The sequence below is a fragment of the Orcinus orca genome, chromosome 7 (assembly GCF_937001465.1).
Source record: "Orcinus orca chromosome 7, mOrcOrc1.1, whole genome shotgun sequence".
In the NCBI taxonomy this organism is placed as follows: Eukaryota; Metazoa; Chordata; class Mammalia; order Artiodactyla; family Delphinidae; genus Orcinus; species Orcinus orca.
Genome location: NC_064565.1, coordinates 85202418 through 85222891, shown reverse-complemented (window position 1 = coordinate 85222891; position 20474 = coordinate 85202418). Strand labels below are relative to the sequence as shown.

Below are 20474 nucleotides of genomic sequence, written 5' to 3'. Positions count from 1 at the left end.
GACGTTGGGCCGGGTGCCCAACGGTCTGCGGGAGCGACCCGGGCGAGAGCCGACCCCGAGGGCAACGACGGCGTCAGAGGCCGACGTCCGCGCGCAGCGTGCGTAAGGGAAGGAGGGGTGTGCGCGAAATCCGACTCCGGTTCCCGGAGGGGGCGATGAGAAGGGGGCGTGGCCTGAGGCAGGACGTTTGTGATTGGTGGGTTCTGCCGCGGCCGGGAAGTTCGAACGGAAGTCTGGGAAAGAGTCTGAAGAGAGCAAAGGAAGCGGGAATGAACTGAGAACCCCGAGCAAGAAGGGCGGCAGTTGTGATACAGGCGGAGCAGGTGCTGCCCGAAGGTCGCTTCCAGTATGGGGTAGAGCGTTTTGAGTATACCATGCTCCCCTTTCGGTAAGCTCAACTTTCAGGTGAGGTTTTTCTAGTCCTTCGAGCCTTAAAAGAGATACAACCCCAAAGATTAGAGTAATTCTGTCCTGTTACAGAAATCTGTGGGAAGTTTTCTGCATGCCCTGGATGAAGGGAATCTCCCTCTTCTCATACTCTCGAGTTTCTTTGTAGGTACACAAAGATTTCTAAGTTCTTGGGAATATATTTAGATAAGAAGTTTAATGCATCTCTGATTGGTAGCAGGGAGCAGGGCACATGGGGGAAAGGCGTTAGTTGTTACACATTTGCTGTCGGTGTTTGCAGTCAACGGGATTTGCTATTTTAAGGTTTTCAAAAAACAGCGTGAACAGTAGGAAAGTCATAGGTGTCCAACAACAATCTGTGACCAGTTGTGTATGAATAAGATTTGGACAAATGTATGCTAAAGACAGGGAAGGGAGGGGAGAGTCCAGTATTCTAAATTTAAGTGCTTGTGAGGCAAGGCACTGTAAAGAACCTTGTGGGAGAGAGAGAATATTAGTGAGAATTTAAAATATTACAGCCAGCATTTATTGAGGCATACTGTAGGCCAGGAATTGAACTAGGCACTTCATATATTAACTGATCTGAGTTTATATATGTGTGTGCTTAAGCACACATACTGTTTTCTTACTCCACGTATCAAATATTAATAAATAGCCTTGAAGTAAGAGCACAAATTAGCAAATGATAAAATGATAAAATATATATATTTATATATATATATAAAGTATATATATATACTTAGTGACTTCATGGAGGTGTAATATGCTAGCCTACTCTAAATTATTGAGTTCCATCTGACATCATAATAGTGTAACCAATCAAAATTGTTTATTATTCTAAGTATATCTATCTACTGCTTTCTAAAAATAAATGGTTAAAAAGAAGCAGAGGCTAATTATATAATAATGAATATATATTAACCATATTTTGGCAACCAGCCTTCATTCTATTTTGTGAATCACATGCACGTTGTTACTGTCTCTTGTTAAGTAGAGGATTACTGAAATGTAATCCAAAAACCCAAACATGTTCATGTACTCCAAATGCAGCTTTTGATTTTTGTGGTCTTGTTTTTAGGTTGACATTTTAACTGAATCTGTAACTATTGATGGGGATGGGGAGGTCTCATGTTTTGGAAAGAAAATTAATTGTAGTAACATTAAATATACAAAAAGTTATTTCAATAGCTCTAAGGTAATTGAAGTCTTTGAGAAATACAAATAAAGATTTAAAGGGCAGAGTAAAGCAACAGACTGAAGTGAGCACAAGGTTTTTTCCCCACAGTCAAGGATTTACACAACCCTACAGGAGCTGCTTCTAGAAAAAGTAATAGCTCTCAATTCATCGGTTGAGGTATTATGTCATTTATGGTAAGTCATTAACATTGTAATTCCTTCTGATAGGTCCCAGTGATATTATTGAAGTATCTGTTTTCTTTCTCCGTCCCCTCTTCCTTTTCCCCGGAAGACCAGTTTTGTAAATCACTACTTTTCTATCAACCATGGGCACAGACAGCCCAGCACTTCCTCTCTTTATTCTCCTTAAGAGCTGGGCTTTCCTTCCTCTCTAGAGATCTTACACATACAAAGTTACTGTAACCAGTTGTTTGAGTTTACTCCTTTCTAACAGATAGAGATCTCCACTAAAAACTATTAGAAATAATAAAGTTCAGCAAGGTTGCAGGACACAAGATCAATATACAACACTTAATTGTGTTGCTATACACTAGCAATGAATAATCTAAAATGAAATTAATACAATTCCATTTACAATAGCATCAAAAGGAATAAAATACTTAGGAATAAATTTAATGAAGGAAGAGACTTGTATACTGAAAGCTACAAAACATTGTTGAAAGAATTTAAAGACCTAAATAGCACTGGGTGTTCACTCTGGCCCCTGTTGCTCCAACACTGAACCCCTCTGAGGCGAAGGTTTCATTTTTGGGAGGGGGGGAGGTCTCATGCTTAGAAGGAGCAGAATCAGCTCAGACCTGGCCCTCAGGGCTTCTGCTCCCACACTTTGGGACCTGATCCTGCCCCTGAGAGGGTGGTGACACCCACTGAGCACAGGAGAAGCCCAGCTTACATGTGGCTCTGGTTCTAGCCCCTCTATCTCCAGCCCCTTAAAAAAGGTGATAGCTACCAGCACACCCTGGCGGAAGACTTGACCAGTGCTCACTTCGGATCCAGCTCTCCCACCAAAGCCACTGGGCACACATAGACTGAATAGAGATGTTTCCAAACAAGGACACCCCTTCAAAACTGGGATAGGTAACTGTTTCACCTAATTTCACAGAGACAGAGAAAGTTAAGCAAAATGAGAAGACAGAGGAATTTGTTCCAAACAAAACAACAAGGAAACAAACCGGAAAAAACAACTAATGAAACAGAGATTAAGCTCCTTGAAGGGAGGACTGCCAAAACTCTTGTGGACATATTTTAAAGCAACCACACCCAGGCTCCACTCCAGATCATTAGAATTCAGAGATCAAGCACAAGGGGAATAAAATAAGATATCAAGGAGATTTGGCTAAGTTATTATTTATAAAACACATAAGATGACTCTGAATGGTGGAAAAAAGAAATCAGACAGGCTAGAGACCTTGGAACTCAAGGAATATCAAGGTGGTGAATACCCTAGGTTTTATTTTTGCCTTACATACTGCAGAAGTGATGCTAAAGAATTCAGAAACACCAGTGGACACAGACAAATATGTGTCTTGAAGTCTCAAGAAAAGCCTCTCCTAGACACAGCACCAGGAAAAGGGAAGCCTTAAAATATAGAAAACTTTCAGAAAACAAATTCTCTATCCCAGCCAAATATCACAGAAAAAGACTTTGGCTACACCCAACAAGCAAAGGCTGAGTGAGGAGCCTCAACTTCTTATAATGAGGTACCCCAACACCCCTGCCAGGGTAGTGTCAGAGAAGGCCAAGTAGAGAGCCTGGACTTTCATCTCCATTCCCCCCCCACACACCCCCACAGTGCAGTGGATACTACACTGGACTGGAGAGTCAGGACTTTTACCATCGCCCAGCAATAATGAGATCTCCTCTACCACAGTGTCATTATAGACCATGTGGGGAGCCAGAACATCTACATCCAGTAGTAATGAGGAACTGTTCCCTCCCATCCAGTGTCAAAACAGGCCAAGTGGGGAATCTGGACTTCTACCTCCACCTAGTAGTAATAAGGTAGCAACTCTTCTCAGCTGGAGTGGTATCAGAGAAAGTGAGTTAGAACCAAAGTTTTAAATAAGATATAGAATCATAAAACATAATATAAAAAATTCCAGTTTTCATCTGAAAACCACTTATAACAAGAATGAGGTAAGTCTCAAACTGATTGAAAAGTGACAACCAACATATACCAAAAGTTAGATGTCAGAGATGTTAGAATAATCTGACAAATATTTTAAAGCAGCAATAAAAAACATGTTGCAACAAGCAATTACAAACACACTTGAAACAAATAGCCTCAAGAAAGAAATTGAAAGTTTCAACAATGAAATGGAAGATATAAAAAAAAATAAAGACATAATGGATGGACTCAAAAGGAGAATGTAGGGAAGAGAGGAAAGAATAAGTGAATCTGAAGATAGAGTAATAGAAGTTACCCAGTCTGAACAACAGAGATAAAACAGACTGGAAAAAAAAAACTCAGAATGCTAGGGGCTTGTGAGACCATCACAAAACACCTAACATTCATGTCATTAGACTTTTGAAGAAGAGGAGAAAAAGAGTAAGATTGAAAAAGTATTAAATAATGGCTGAAAAGTACCCAGATTTAGCAAGAGACATGACCTATGGATTTAAGATTCTGAGTGAATCCCAAACAGGATAAATCTAAAGTAATCTATGCCAATACCCATCATAGTTAAACTAAAGACAAAGAAAAAACCTTGGAAGCATCCGAAGAAAACTGACACCTTTCCTATAGGGGGAAAATAACCCAAATGACAGCAAATTTCTCATCAGGAACCATGGAGCGCAGGAGGAAGTAACACAATATTTTTCAAGTGCTGACAAAAAAGGAACTGTCAATCCAGAATCCTATACCTAGTGAAAATATCCTTCAGAAGTGAAGGGGAAATGAAGACATTTTCAGATGAAAGAAAACTAAGAGTATTTTTAACCAGCAGACTTATCCTAAAAGAATAACTGAACGAAATTCTCTAAACAGGAAGGAAACAATAAAAGATAGAACCTTGGAATATCAGGAAGAAAGAAAGAACATGGTGAGCAAAAATATGGGTAAATACAGCAGGCCTTCCTTTTCCTCTTGAGTTTTTTTAAATTATTTTTGACAGTTGAAGCAAAAAATTACGACACTGTCTGATGCTATAATTTTTCTTCTACATACATATATAAATGTATAGAGGAAATATTTAAGACAGTTATACAATAAATGGGGAAAGGCAAAGAGAGGTATGGTATCTATACTCAAACTGGTAAAATGATGACACCAGTAAACTGATAAGTGATGGATATATAAAATAATACTTAGATCCAACTGATTAAGAATCTATACAAAAAGGTATACTTACAAAACACTATAGATAAATCAAAATGGAATTCTCAAAATGCTCAAATAACCTATAGGAAGGCAGGAAAAAGGAGACAGCTTGGGGGAGAGGTGGTGCTGGGGAACAGAACAAACAAACCAAAATTTAAAATGGCAGACTAAAACCTAAACATACAAATAATTATATTAAATGTAATTGGTCTGAGTACACTAATTAAAAGGCAGAGATTGGCAGAAGTGATTAAAAAGCACCTCCCAACTCTATGTTGTCTATAAGCAACTAACTTCAAATATAATGATACATCAAATAAAAACTAAAAGGGCAGAAAAAAATATAATATGCAAACATTAAACAAAATAAAACAGTAAAGGGTATCAGGTAAAATTGACTTCAGAGCAAAGTAAATTACTATAGATGTGCAAGATGTTACCTTTAGGCGAACCTGAGCAATTGGTACATGGGATCTCTCTGTATTATTTCTATAACTGCACATGAATCTATAGTCATTTGGATATAAGTTCAATTTTTAAAAATTTCATTAGGCTCATTTTTCATCTTACTGCAGGCAGCAGTTTTGCCAGTTGTTTGCTATCACATGACATAGGTCACCATTTTTCAAGCCTTCAATATAATTTCCTAATTGACTTAGTATCCCAGATTCCCCACACTGCCACCAGGCTCAGATATCAATCTAGACCTTTTTTTTTGCAATGGAAAGGGAATGTCATTATTCCTGATATGTGAAGAAAGACTTCTTACTTACCAGAGAATGAAAACAAAAGAAAACAAAGAGAATCAAATCCTAGTTTTAGTCCCTAAGGCCCTGGGCTGCCTTTGTTTCTGGGAGTTACCTCACTAGCCTTTTTTTTTTTTTTTTTTAAGAACAACTTTTTCATATTTTATTAAAGTACATGAATTTTATATGTACTGCTTAGCAAATTTTTAAATTTATAACTTATTTTTAGAGAAGTTTTACATTTACAAAAAAACTGAGGGGAAGAGAGTGCAGAGAGTTCCCATATTCCCCCTCCCCCCAACCCTAGTTTCCCTATTATTAACATCTTCCATTACTGTGGTACATTTGTTATAATTGCTGAGCCAATAATGTTGATTACTTACATCTATAGTTTATATTAGGGTTCAATTTTTGTCTTTTACATTTTATGGATTTTTGTCAAATATATAATGCCATGTATCCACCATTAAGGTACCAAACTGAATAGTTTCACTACTCTAAATATCTCCTGTGCTCCAGCTATTTTATCCCTCCTTTCCTCCCTCCCCTAGAATCCTTGGAAATCTCCAATCTTTTTATTGTCTCCACAGTTTTGCTCTTTCAAGAATGTCATGTAGTTGAAATCATATAGCATGTAGGCTTTTCAGATTGACTTCTTTCACTTAGCAATAAGCATTTAAGCTTCCTCCATGTCTTTTTGAGGCATAATAGCTCATTTCTTTTTATTGCTGAATAATCCATTGTGTTGTTATACCACAGTTTCTTTATCCATTCACCTACTGAAGGACATCTTGGTTGCTTCCAAGTTTGGTCAGTTATGAATAAAGCTACTATAAATACTTGTGTGGAGGTTTTTTATGGACATAAGTTTTCAAGTCATTTGGGTAAATACCAAGGAGTGTAGGGTTGATGGATCATATGTTAAGAGTATGTTTAGTTTTTCAAGAAACTGCCCGCTGTCTTCCAAAGTGACTGTACAATTTTTGCATTCCCACTAGCAGTGAGTGAGAATTCCTTTTGCTCTACATTCTCACCAGCATTTGCTATTGTCAGTGTTTTGGCTTTCAGCCATTCTAATAGATGTGTAGTGGTATCTCATTGTTTCATTTTGTAATTCTCTGATGACATATGATGTTGAGTGTCTCTCCATATGCTTACTTGCCATCTGTATATCTTTTTTGGTGAGGTGTCTGCTTAGATATTTGGCCCATTTTTATTTAGTTAGTTTATTTTGGGGGGCTTTGTTGGGTCTTAGTTGCGGCATGCAGATCTTTCGTTGTGGTGTGCGGGCTTCTCTCTAGTTGAGGGGCACAAGCTCAGTAGTTATGGCACATGGGCTTAGTTGCCCCACGGTGTGTGAGATCTTAGGTCCCCCACTAAGGATTGAACCTGCATCCCCTGCATTGTAAGGCGGATTCTTTACCACTGGACCACCAGGGAAGTCCCTGGCCCATTAAAAAAAATTTTTTTTTTCTTATTGCTGAGTTTTAAGAGTTCTATATACATTTTGATACAAGTCCTTTACCAAATATGTATTTTGCAAAGATTTTTCTCCCAACCTACTGATTGTCTTTCATTCTCTTAACAGTGTCTTTGACAAAGCAGAAGTTTTAAATTTTAATGAAGTCCAACTTATCAATTTTTTTCTTTCGTGGATTGTGCTTTGGGTATTGTATCTAAAAAGTCATCGCCAAACCCAAGGTCACCTAGCCTTTCTCATATGCTATCTTCTAGGAATTTTATTGTTTTGCATTTTACATTTATGACTATGATACATTTTGAGTTAATTTTTGTGTATGGTGTAAGATCTGTGTGTAAATTTATTTTTTTGCATATGATGTACGGTTGTTCCAGCACCATTTGTTGAAAAGACTATCTTTGCTCCATTGTATTGCCTTTGATCCTTTGTCAAAGATTATTTGACTATATTTGTGTGGTTCTATTTCTGGGCTCTTTATTCTGTTCCACTGAGCTTGTCAATAGCCCTTTAATAATTTCCCTTATTTGCTCATGCTGATTTGAGTTGAATTTTTATCAGTTGCTGCTGAAATATCACTGATTAATTCAAGCACTCGGTACATGCCAAGCACTGTGCTAATCTCTTTACATAAATTTAACCACAGCAGTCTTTTGAAATAAATGAAGAAACTTGGGATTTGCGAGTTTAAGTAACATGTTGAAAATCATACCACTTATAAGTGATCCAGGTCTGTCTGCCTGTCTATACTGTATTACCTGTCAAAGATGACCTTGTTACTCCTTACTGGGACTATTAAAGTTGCTCTAATAGTCTCTCTTCTGCTGTTTACTGCCTTTAATTATAGTATAGTTGCTTTCTAAATTAAATACTGAGTACTTAGCCAGCATTGAAATCCTAAACTACTTCTCCAGCTTTTTTTCCTGTACTCTCTTACTTGCTCAGTGGGACGACTATATGATTTTGTATTACACCCTCGCTTTACTATATAAGTATATCACCTAACCTATTCCTATACTTGCTGCATCTCCAAATATTAAAATTCCTTCTGTCAAAGTTCATCTCAAATGCCTCTTCTCCCTTGACCCTTCCCCATTTTGTACCCCAACTTCACCCTAAAACTGGAATTGAGAGCTTTCTCCTTAAAATAACCAAAGCATTTCATTTAAACCTCACTTGTGACACATCTTATGCCTTGTGTTTTAGTTATGTGAATTTAACTACTAGACTGTCACCTCCTCAACAGCTTGTATACTATGTAGAACCTGGCATTCATTAAAAAAAATTTACTGACTGTATAATATCTACCAAAATCTGCACTAAATGCTGGAGTGGCAAAGATCAAACACATAGCCACTGCCTTAAAAAAAGTTATAGAATGGTAGAAGCCAGACCAGAATGCAGTTACTTTTCTGTAATTTAAGTCTTAATATGAAAGCAAACCTCTGATACTGTGGGACAGAGTACAGAGTGTGGAGTACTTAATACAGTTTGAGTTTGGGAGGGAGAGAATACTTATCAGAGGACAACAAATAAGAGTTAGGCTCCTGAATTAACAACATATGCGATAGCAGAAAGACCTAAGAGATCAGAACACATTTGGAGTGCAGGTAGTTCAGATTAGCTATACCATAGTGTTAAAAAATGGCAAAGGATGAAGCCAAAGAAGCTGAGAAGGGCTATGTCTTAAAGAAATTTCTGAGTCTTGCAAAAGAGTTAGCGTTCTTCTCCTGAGGACATGAAAGTCATTATAAGGTTTCAAGCAAGGTGATGTCATGATCTCACTCATGCTTAGATGGATCATGCTGACAGTTATGTGGATAATAAATTGGAATTGGCTGAGACTAATGACCAGAAGGAAGACCAGCTAGCAGAATGTTACAGTAGTCCAGGTTGTATAGTATTAGGATCTGAGTAGGCCAAGGAGAAAAGAGAACTTATTTGAGAGATGTTTAGGAGATGGAATTTATAAGACTTGGTGATGGGGTACAGTAATTCTTTCAGATCTCAAGTTCTCTACACCTGGGGATTCACCTAGACAGTATCTTTGTCCTGCCAATTTAAAGAGATACTCCTGGGCTTCCCTGGTGGCGCAGTGGTAGAGAGTCCGCCTGCCAATGCAGGGGACACGGGTTCGTGCCCTGGTCCGGGAAGATCCCACATGCCGTGGAGCGGCTGGGCCCGTGAGCCATGGCCTGTGAGCCTGTGCGTCCGGAGCCTGTGCTCCGCAACGGGAGAGGCCACAACAGTGAGAGGACCGCGTACCGAAAAAAAAAAAATAATAAAAAAAAAAGAGATAGTCCTTCCTAGTCTACTGTATAAATTACTAGGATCCATCTCCCTCCTCATCACCAAGAGCCCCCTTGCCAAGAGAACCTCTACTGCCAAAGGAACTCTCCAAGCCTTATTATCAGAGCCTCTGATGCTACTAGAAGATAAAAGAGCCCCCACTCACACTGCCAAACTTGGGAGAGATATACTCCTAAATGGAAAATTAGAAATTACTTTCTTAGAAATAATGTTAAAAGATAGGTACTTAGACATGTCATGTGTTAAATATCCCTTTTATGGTCTATTCTAGGAACGTAAAAGTGTTTATGGCACTTCAATGACAAGTTCTAAACATCCTTCTCTTTAAAAAACTTGAAAATTCAGTTGAGGACTTCTTCTTTTTTTTTTTTTTTTTTTTGTGGTACGCTGGCCTCTCACCGCTTTGGCCTCTCCCGCTGCGGAGCACAGGCTCCAGACGCGCAGGCTCAGCGGCCATGGCTCACGGGCCCAGCCGCTCCGTGCCATGTGGGATCTTCCCGGACTGGGGAACGAACCCGCGCCTGCTGCATCGGCAGGTGGACTCCCAACCACTGCGCCACCAGGGAAGCCCAGGACTTCTTATATATACTGATGTACCAAGGAGTGGGGAACAGTCCACCTCAGCAAGAAGGAATATTTTATTGCTGACATTCTTTAAAATTGCTGCCACATAATGATAAAGATAATAAAAAATAGACCTATTTTTAGTCTCTTTTATTATTGTCTTTAAATTTTCTTGCAGCTAATGCATCCCGTGTTGCCTACTCCTGGAGCTGATGTTTTCTCTTTCCCCTCTGCCCCACTTAGTACACTGCTGCTTATGTATGAATTAGAAGTTGGGAAGTGAAAATCAGAGATACATTGTGAGACAGGGAAGAATTCTGAAGGAAAGAAGCCTGGACATGAATCTATATTGTCCATTTTACCAACAAAATGATCTGGGCTAGTAACAACTTCTCTGAGCCTCAGTTTTCCCATCGTTAAAATAGGGTTATATCATACTAAGTGAAGTCAGACACAGAAAGATAAATATCATATGATATCACTTATATGTGGAATCTGAAATATGGCACAAATGAACCTGTCTACAAAACAGAAACAGACTCATAGACATAGAGACTTGTGGTTGTCAAGGGGGAGGGGTGGGGAAAGGAAGGACTGGGAGTTTGGGGTTGGTATATGCAAACTATTTACATTTAGAATGGATAAATAACAAGGTCCTCAGGTATAGCACAGGGAACTATACTGAATATCCTGGGATAAACCATAATGGAAGGGAATATAAAAAAGAATGTCTGGGGCTTCCCTGGTGGCTCAGTGGTTGAGAGTCCGCCTGCTGATGCAGGGGACACAGGTTCGTGCCCCGGTCCGGGAGGATCCCACATGCCACGGAGCGGCTGGGCCCGTGAGCCATGGCTGCTGAGCCTGCACGTCCGGAGCCTGTGCTCTACAACGGGAGAGGCCACAACAGTGAGAGGCCCGCGTACCGCAAAAAAAAAAAAAAGAATGTCTGTGTGTGTATAACTGAGTCACTTTGCTGCACAGCAGAGATTGGCACAGCATTGTAAATCAACTATACTTCAATTAAAAAACTAGGATTAAAATATCTATTTTTTGTGGATTAAATAATGTATTTAAAGTACCTGGCACTTAGCATATATTCTCAACAAATATTAATTCTCTCCTGTAGTAAACATTTTCATATTTTCTGGCTGCCCAGGACATTTTGAATATATTTGCTATGTTTAGGGAATTTCCGATCTTAATGTAAGTGCTGTTTCCCCAAGGTAAGCTCTGAAAACGAAATTTCCAGACTGTCATAGCGAGCGCACAGACATGTGGCCTAAGCTTCAACATTCTGCATACCTGCGTAGACTTTGATCTGGAAGTTAGTAGCTTTGAGGAAGCAAAGATTCTGATCGGAAGTGAATTTGCTGATAAAGGCATCTGACATTTGGGGGTGCAGTGCTTGCAACGTTAAATTCCTAGGGCAGAAGTGGCCTTGGTGGGAGTGGGATTGGCAGCACTTGCTTTTAGTGTCTGTTGGGGCAGAAGTAAGTAAGACTCTGACTTCCTCATTGGGGCAGTTCTACGGGTAATTGTAAGCGTTATTCCTGGAAGTTTAGTTCCATCCCTGTTCCTCCAGCCTCCCAACAATTTTCTGAGATCTCCCACTTCCTTTTAAACTTCTTTCTGCTCATTCAGTCAGAATTAGCTTATGTTACTTGCAACTGTGAGCCATGACTGATACACTTTTCATCATTGGTATTGTTAGCTTTGAGTAGCAGGCCAAGAAAAATGTCAAGGTAGAGGCAGTAATGTATATAATTTATAATCACCTTAAACAAAAGTACATAATTCTATAAAGTGAATCCTAGAAAAGTTTAGTGAGCTATAACTGAGTGGAGATTGAAGAATATAGCTTTTAAGGAAATTATGTATAATATTAGAATACTTTTGTGAAAGTTTTTTCTCTATAGCTCTTAGAAATAGTTAAGGGAACTTAGACTTTCATGTCCCCCCAAAGAAATTATTTCAGAACCAGTTTATAAAGAAAATTTAATCCCTGGATATTGATTCTGCAAAGCAGTCCCAAGTGAGTTTATCAATTCAAGTCAAAGCCAGAATCAAAATAAATCAGGCATTATATGGCATATTAAATTTCTGGAGCTCAACTCAGTTCCCTTAATCTCTTAGCAGCAGTAACAGAGTGGCAGCTCTCACTCATTGCAGTGGGGAAATAACAAAGCAAGAGTAAAATTGCTCTTGCAAAATGAAGCCCATCAACACATTTCCATCTAATGCATTATAGTTAATGAATCTCCCAGGGGCCAGAAAAACACAGTGAAGCCTTTAAAAGTGAATCCAGATGTCAGCCATACCATAGCAGTGCTTTAATTATCAAAAAAGAAAGAAATAACTCCTTAGGTACATTCTAAGCAGGTGTTCCTTCACGGAAAATAGAATAGCTGAAGAAACAGCTGTGGCATTATATATCTGCTTCAATCAAGATAGAATTTTGCAAGTATTAATCTATGCAACATGATGACTAATTAATATTAATTACTCCATTTTACAGATGAGGAAACTGAGTGCCTTATATGACAACCATTTTTAATTCAAAGTCTATCAGTCTTCGACAAGTTTATCACAAAATGAATTTATTTTGCAAGACCTTTTAAGTATCATATAGCATGCGTTGATTTTATAGAAAACATATTTTACACAATCCATTGTCATTTTACAAAAATTATAAAATAAAGGTGAATGAGAAGGAAACCTTTAAACCATCTCTAATAACTGCTGTTTCAAACTGGGATTTAAAAACTGGGTCCATGGTTGGGGTTCAGAGGACCTGTGAACCTCGGAAACTAAGCAAAAAAAATGACCATGTGCATTTTTCTGGGGCGAGGGTACATATACCTTCATCAAGTTCTCAATTGTCTATCATTCAAAAATTATGAATTATCTCTATCCTTCTGGACTTTATGTATATGACTAGAGGAACAAAGACACTGCCTACAAGTCACAGGCTGAGAACAAAGGTGGCCTTTATCTAAAATGTTATGTGGGCCAAAACAAGTAGTAATTTCTAAAATTTGGCTTGGCCTTTGTGCAGCAAATTATAGAATATTAGGAAAAGACTTCCTTTTTTCCTTAAGCATTTTATTTATTTATTTATTGACGTATAAGTTGATTTACAATGTTGTGTTAGCTTCTGGTGTACAGCAAAGTGATTCAGCTTTATTTATATATATATATATATATATATATATATATATATATGTATATGTGTGTGTGTATATTCTTTTTCAGATTCTTTTCCATTATAGTTTATTACAAGATATTGAATATAGTTCCCTGTGCTGTACAGTAGGTCCTTGTTGTTTATCTATTTTATATATAGTAGTGTGTATATGTTAATCCCAAACTCCTAATTTATCTCCCCCCCATCCCCTTTGGTAACAATAAGTTTGTTTTCTATGTCTGTGAGTCTATTTCTGTTTTGTAAATAAGTTCATTTGTATCATTGTTTTAGATTACACATGTAATAGATATCATATGATATTTGTCTTTCTCTCTCCGACTTACTTCACTTAGTATGATAATCTCTAGGTCTATCCATGTTGCTGCAAATGGCATAATTTCATTTTTTATGGCTGAATAATATTCCATTGTGTGTGTGTATATATATATATATATATATATATATATATATATATATATACACCACATCTTCTTTATCCATTAATCTGTCAGTGGACATTTAGATTGCTTCCATGTCTTGGCTATTGTAAATAGTGCTGCTATGAACATTGGGATGCATGTGTCTTTTCAAATTATAGTTTTCTCTGAATATATGCCCAGGAGTGGAATTGCTGAATCATATGGCAAGCCTATTTTTAGTTTTTTAAGGAACCTCCATACTGTTTTTCTTAGTGGCTGCACCAATTTACAGTCCTACCACTAGTGTAGAAGGGTTCCCTTTTCTCCACACCCTCTCCAGCATTTATTAGTTGTATACTTTTTGATTATGGTCATTCTGACTGGTGTGAGGTGATACCTCAGTGCAGTTTTGATTTATATTTCTCTAATAATTTGCAATGTTGAACATCTTTTCATATGCCTATTGGCCATCTGTATGTTTTCTTTGAGAAATGTCTGTTAAGGTCTTCTGCCCATTTTTTTTATTGGGTTGTTTGTTTTTTTGTTATTGAGTTGTATGAGCTAGGGTTTTATTTCTTATTTTTGTTTTTGTGCATGCCCATATATGTGCAATCTGACAATTTACCAGGTGGACAAGTAGAAAAATTAAGAGAGACTTTTGCAACTCACCTTGGTGGGAAGTTCTGGCAGAAACAACAAAGTATCTACAAAGGAGTAGCAGAGTCAAGGTGGTAGTATTGTAGATGAATAATTAAAATCTGAATATACTTGATGGCAGAGAGAAAAATCTGGTTGAAAAGGAGAGAGTAAGGAGATAAATAAGTAAATGAAGGAACTGATAAAGTCCCTTAGATGCATAAAAGAGCTGGGAGTAAGGGCTTTGTGACTGAACATGAGAGGGAATTGGGGGGACCATTTTCCTTTGAGGTTTATGAGACAGGGAAAAGGAAAAATATTGAGATACTCTTTGGTGAAAAATACATCAGATGGATGGACTATTTGATGCATTTCATCATCCATTCAACTAACTCTTAGTGAGAACTTACTACGTATGAAGCACTATGAATAGAAACATTTATAAGTCTTGGTCCAAGGAATTTATAGCATAACTCAGGGGACAAATATAAATCAGTTCTACAAAGAAGCAGAGTCACAAATGAGAAATAGTAAGTTTGAGAGATCAAAGGGGGGATGGTCAGGAAAGGCATTAAAGAATGGTACTCAAAATGGGTCTTGAAATATGAATAAGATTTGTTGTTAGCTAATAAATGAGGAGAGAAAGGACAATGCAGAAGAAGAAAGCAAGTACAAAGGCACATAGGGGTGAGAAGGCATGGCCTGGATAGAAAGTGCCCTGTAAACTGACATAGTGGGAAAACAAAGGACTCAGAAGTTGTGGGCAAGGCTAGTAATGATATTGGTTTCTACAAAAGTCCAGGGAAAAGAAAAAGAGATCCTTAACTGAGACAGTGACAATGGGGAGAGGAAAGAGAGAATTAACTAGAGAAATATTTCGAAAGTAAGAGTCTCAGGATTTATTGGGTTGGCCAAAAAGTGCCTTTGGTTTTTAAGTAAAAATAAAAGACACATTTTTCATTTTCACCGAGGACTTTATTGAACAACGTATTCACCCTTTTGTTCCACTACCTTCTGCCATTTTGCAGGCAACTTCATAATTCTGTCTTCCCAAAACTTTTTATCTTTTTGAGCAAAGAGCTGTCCCAGCTGCCTTTTACAGTCTTCCAGGGAATTGAAATTTTTTCCATTAAGAGAATTTTGTAAATCCTGAAATAAATGGATATCCGAAGGTACAATATCTGGTGAATATGGCAGGTGAATCAGAACTTCCCAGCCAAGCTATAACAGTTTTTGCCTGGTCATCAAAAAACATGTGGTCTTTCATTATCCTGATGGAAGATTATGCATTTTCTGTTGACTAATTCTTGATGCTTTTGGTCGAGTGCTGCTTTCCCTTGGTCTAATTGGGAGCAGTACTTGTTGAAATTAATCATTTGGCTTTCCGGAAGGAGCTCATAATAGAGGACTCCCTTCCAATCCCACCATATACACAACATCACCTTTGGATGAAGACCGGCCTTTGGTGTGGTTGGTGGTGGTTCATTTCTCTTGCCCAGTGATCTCTTCCATTCCACATTATTGTACCGTATCCACTTTTCATTGCCTGTCACAATTTGTTTAGAAAACGGAACGTTTTCATTACGTTTCAGTAGAGAATCGCATGCAGAAATATGATCAAGAAGGTTTTTTTGCTTATGTGGAACCCAAACATCAAAGTTATGAACATAACCAAGCTTTTACAAATGATTTTCAATGCTTGATTCGGATGTTTTGGGTATGTCGGCTATCTCCCGGGTGGTATAACGTTGATTGTTCTAAATTAATGTCTCTATTTCATCGCTATCAACGTCAACTGGTCTACCCGACCATGGAGTATTGTCCAGTGAGAAATCTCCAGCATGAAACTTCGCAAACCACTTTTGACATATTCTATCAGTCACAGCACCTTCTCCATACACTGTACAAATCTTCTTTTGCGTTTCAGTTGCGTTTTTACCTTTCTTGAAATAATAAAGCATAATATGCCGAAAATGTTGCTTTTTTTCTTCCATCCTTAATATTGAAATGGCTACACAAAAATTCACCAGTTTTGATGAGTCTTTTTTTAAAATGCATGCTGATATGACAGCTGTCACAATACTAACAAAATTGTTTTGAATGAAGTTAAAGACAACTAAGTGCTACTAGAGCCATCTTATGGAAAAAACCAAACGTACCTTTTGGCCAACCCAATAGTATTCCTCGGGAAAGCCATTGTGAACATTTGCCCCAAAGCTGCATTATCAAACTAAGATATTGATACCTTACTTAAAGTTAGAATCAAAGTCCCACCTTCCTTTAAGGAACTATAAGAAATAGTTCTAGTATGTCTCACATCTCTGTTTATCTGTTTACCTCTATTTGGGCCAACTTTCTCCCAAATGTCCATCCTCGTAGTGCTCTAATTACTACCTCCAGGGCCCTCATGTTGTAAAACTCAGAGTACTCTTCACATTGCATTGTATGCAAATAGTACACAGTGTATGAGGTGAATGATGTCCTGCTTACCCCTTCCTTAACTCCTAAATCCTTTCGCTGTGATCTCCAAAAATGCCCCTAGAATGTCTTACTCTGTGATCAGCAAACTGCCCTACAGCCTCATCTGAATGGTTCCTTAAATTAACTGAAAGCTGCCTCAGCTCTGATGTCCTTGCCACTCTTGCAGTCCTCCCTTGTGGAAGCTGTTTTCTCTTACACCCAAAGTACCTCAGGGATAGGAGGTAGAATAGATGGCTTTGCATCCCATAACTTCTTTCAAACCATTTCACTCCCTTCTTCTCTTTCTTCAGAACTCATTCCCCTTCTATCTCTATCATCACCAATATTTAACGTTCTTCCCATCTCATCTATTTTTTTTCTTTTTTTTGTGGTACGCGGGCCTCTCACTGTTGTGGCCTCTCCCGTTGCAGAGCACAGGCTCCGGACGCGCAGGCTCAGTGGCCATGGCTCACGGGCCCAGCCGCTCCGCGGCATGTGGGATCTTCCTGGACCGGGGCACGAACCCGTGTCCCCTGCATCAGCAGGCGGACTCTCAACCACTGCGCCACCAGGGAAGCCCCCCCCATCTCATCTATTGAAGACTTTAGCTTTTGGTTCACAGATTTCCTCTTCCCCTTATTCTCCTATGTCATCTTTAGAACTTTTCATGTGGGTAACTCTGCATGTAATTCTACATCCACTTTCTCAGACCCTTGATCTTCTCACCTCCAACCCCTTTTCCTCCATTCCATCATAGCCACACTCCCATACCCATTTCCTGGGTTTGTCAGAACAAAGTTTCAAAGTCCTCTGAAATCTTGGCTGCAGATATCTGACTTTTTGACAATTATCCTTTTATTCTTTCAGTTCTTTTTCTGTAGAACATCCACAGGCACAACTTGTTGATTTAATTGAGACACCCAGTTCTCTGACATCCATTTTCATCATCAATCAACCCCCTTTCCCCTCTACCTTCCTTTTTGTCTAAGTCTATGGGTGGTTATTATGATGACTCCTTTGGTAATACCTGTTTTTGCCTTTTTGTTCATTCTGCCTGGAGAGGTAGAGAAACTTGTCTGATTGGAAATTGGGGAGGAATATATTGGGCATGCTCAGCTCAACAACTCCCTTTTCCCCTTTCTTGTTATTTTTCTTAATAAGCCTGCCTATGAAGAGTACACATCCCCCTGTATTCTGCCCTGTACAAAGATGGGAAGAGGTCTGCCCTGGCCCGGTGCTGCACTGTGCTGGGTGAACAGGCTAACCCTGAGGTTCAGTGTTAGGAAACTCACTTCTATGTCCCTTTTGCCCATGGTATTCCAGCCATACTGGTCTTTGATTTCCTAGATTAACCCAACTCTTCGCACCTTCAGGACTTTTGCCATTTTCTGCTGATTCATTCTTTCTTCTGCTCTTTTTCCTTTTCTGGGGGCTAGTTTTTAATTTTTTCAGATCTCAATTTACGCCTCTCCAAACACGTCTTCCCCGACTTTTCTATTAGGGTAGATTGTTATCCTCCCATTAATCTTATCCCAGCCTCTTGTGGATTTTAACTTGAGTTGAATGTATTGATCTGGAACTCAAAAGAGAAACAAGTTAGGATCCTAATTAGGATTTAAACATGCAGAAGCATATAAGATGGCCCAAGGAAACAGTGTTGAATAAGTAGGGAGCCAAGATCAGAACTCTGAAGAACCTATAAGAATTGTTCACGGGAAGAGAATTCAGTGATGGAACTTGAGGATGAATGATCAGATAGATAGGAGTACCTTAAGACACGGGAGGAAGGGGGTATCCTTCAGGAGGGTTTAGTTTACAGTGTAGAAAGTTGCTGAGCAATAAATTGAGACTAGTGCTGAAAACTGTCAAAAGGAATCTAAGTTGGGGCCTGGGCCTTTGTTACCTTTGCGAGAGAAATTTTAGTGTAAGTAGTGGGGGTCAAAGCCAGGTTACAGTAGGTTGAAGAGTGAATTAGAGCTGCAGAATAGTTTAGAATAAGTTTTTTGGAAACTTGCCTATGAAAGAGAGGTGGGACTTCCCTGGTGGCACAGTGGTTAAGAATCCGCCTGCCAGTGTAGGGGACACGGGTTCAAGCCCTGGTCTGGGAAGATCCCACATGCTGTGGAGCAACTAAGCCCGTGCGCCACGTTACTGAGCCTGTGCTCTAGAGCCCACGAGCCACAACTACTGAAGTCCATACGCCTAGAGCCCGTGCTCCTCAACAAGAGAAGCCACCGCCATGAGAAGCCCGCGCACCGCAACAAAGAGTAGACCCCGCTCGCCTCAACTAGAGAAAGCCCTCACACAGCAATGAAGACCCAATGCAGCCAAAAATAAATAAATAGATAGAAAGAGAGGTAAAGCAGTGGCTAGAGGGGAACTTAGGACCAAAGACTTTTTTTTAAAGACTGAAAGCATTTCATTAACTTACAGGTGGAGCTAAAGTGTCAAATAGAAATTGATGGTACAGGTAAGAGAGTCCAGTTGCTAGAGAAGGCAGGAGGCAGAAGAGTAATTAGCCTTGAAAAGGGGTGGCTAACTCTCCTAGCATATGAACACTTCTTCCTCTGACACTGGAGGGAAGAATGCGTATGGACAGACATACATAAATTGGAGACAGATGGACAGGAAATTGAGAGTTTTCTGTGAAGAATCAACAGGGCCATCAGTTGAGAATGTGAGAGTAGAGGCCTTGAGGAGAATGGTAGAAATTTATTATAGCTACTCAGGTTGGTAGATGGGGTGAGAGAAGGAGTTTTTACCAAAGAATAGTAAGATTGGCAGATAGTATTTAAGTCCCAACTAAGACCAGTGTGAACATTTGTCCACAAACTCAGATCTGCAGAAAATACCACACTATTTTTTAAGCCAATTTAAATTTAAGCCTCAAGTTAATAAAGCTAGAGAGTAATCCATTCTCAATAACTATTGGGGTGCCCTAACCTCCTCCCAGAATTGTACAAAACCCACTACTGCAGAGGCCCCTCCAGACAAGTGGATTTAAGTTATTAGCTCATTCTGTTTACTAGTGAAATAATCACTACTCCTCAGCCCATGACCAGTCCTTTATATTCAGTAACTCTGCTGCCTGCTTAGGGAATAGGAATTTTTTGCTACTTAGTAGCTTCTGTGTCTCCAGTTCAGTCTCCCTGCATGCCCTCTGATGTCTTATCTTGTACCCAGTGCTGATACTCTGGGATCTGGCAACCTCTGACCTTTCTTAATAAAGGATGTAATATAATGTTTATAAAACTGTGACTGGAGAGGCAGATAAAAAGGAAAATTGAGATAAAGTGTTACAAGCCAGATTGGGGTAGTGGTAGAGTATAAAATTAAATTAACTCATCATTTTCTAAGAGATTAGCTGCAACCTGGGTGGGAAGTTCAGAATCCTATTTTCCAAAATGAGGCGATTAAATTTTGAAAATATTTACAGTAAAAGTTTGGAAAATGTGAATTTTGAAAGATGCCTAGAACATATGGTTTTTTTGGAAACTAAATTCTGGAGTGTCAGCATGAGTACAGATAGGACTGTTAGCAAGCAGAATTCCGTTGTGATGGATTAAAGATGGCAGCAAATTCTTTGACACTCCTCTTATTGCGAGATGGGGGCTTAATCCTCACTTCTTGAATCTAGACTGGACTTAGTGACTTGCTTGATCAATGGAATACGGTGGAAGTGACATTCTGGAACTTCTGAGGCTAAGTCATAAAAAGCCTAGAGGCTTCTGTCTGGGTCTCTTGGAACACT

At 39.0% G+C, this 20474-nt stretch overlaps 1 protein-coding gene across 3 annotated transcripts in view; it reads left to right on the top strand.

Annotated features, from left to right (window-relative positions):
- The first annotated feature begins 9 nt into the window (after nt 1-9).
- FTCDNL1 (formiminotransferase cyclodeaminase N-terminal like) overlaps nt 10-20474 on the top strand; it is a 94214-nt gene continuing 73749 nt past the window's right edge. For 2 of the 3 annotated variants that reach the window (XR_004483885.2, XM_033430547.2), the window contains exon 1: nt 10-405. The gene's annotated coding sequence lies outside the window, so the exon portion shown is untranslated. The remainder of the gene's footprint in view (nt 406-20474) is intronic. The other variant, XM_033430564.2, reaches the window with a different exon arrangement.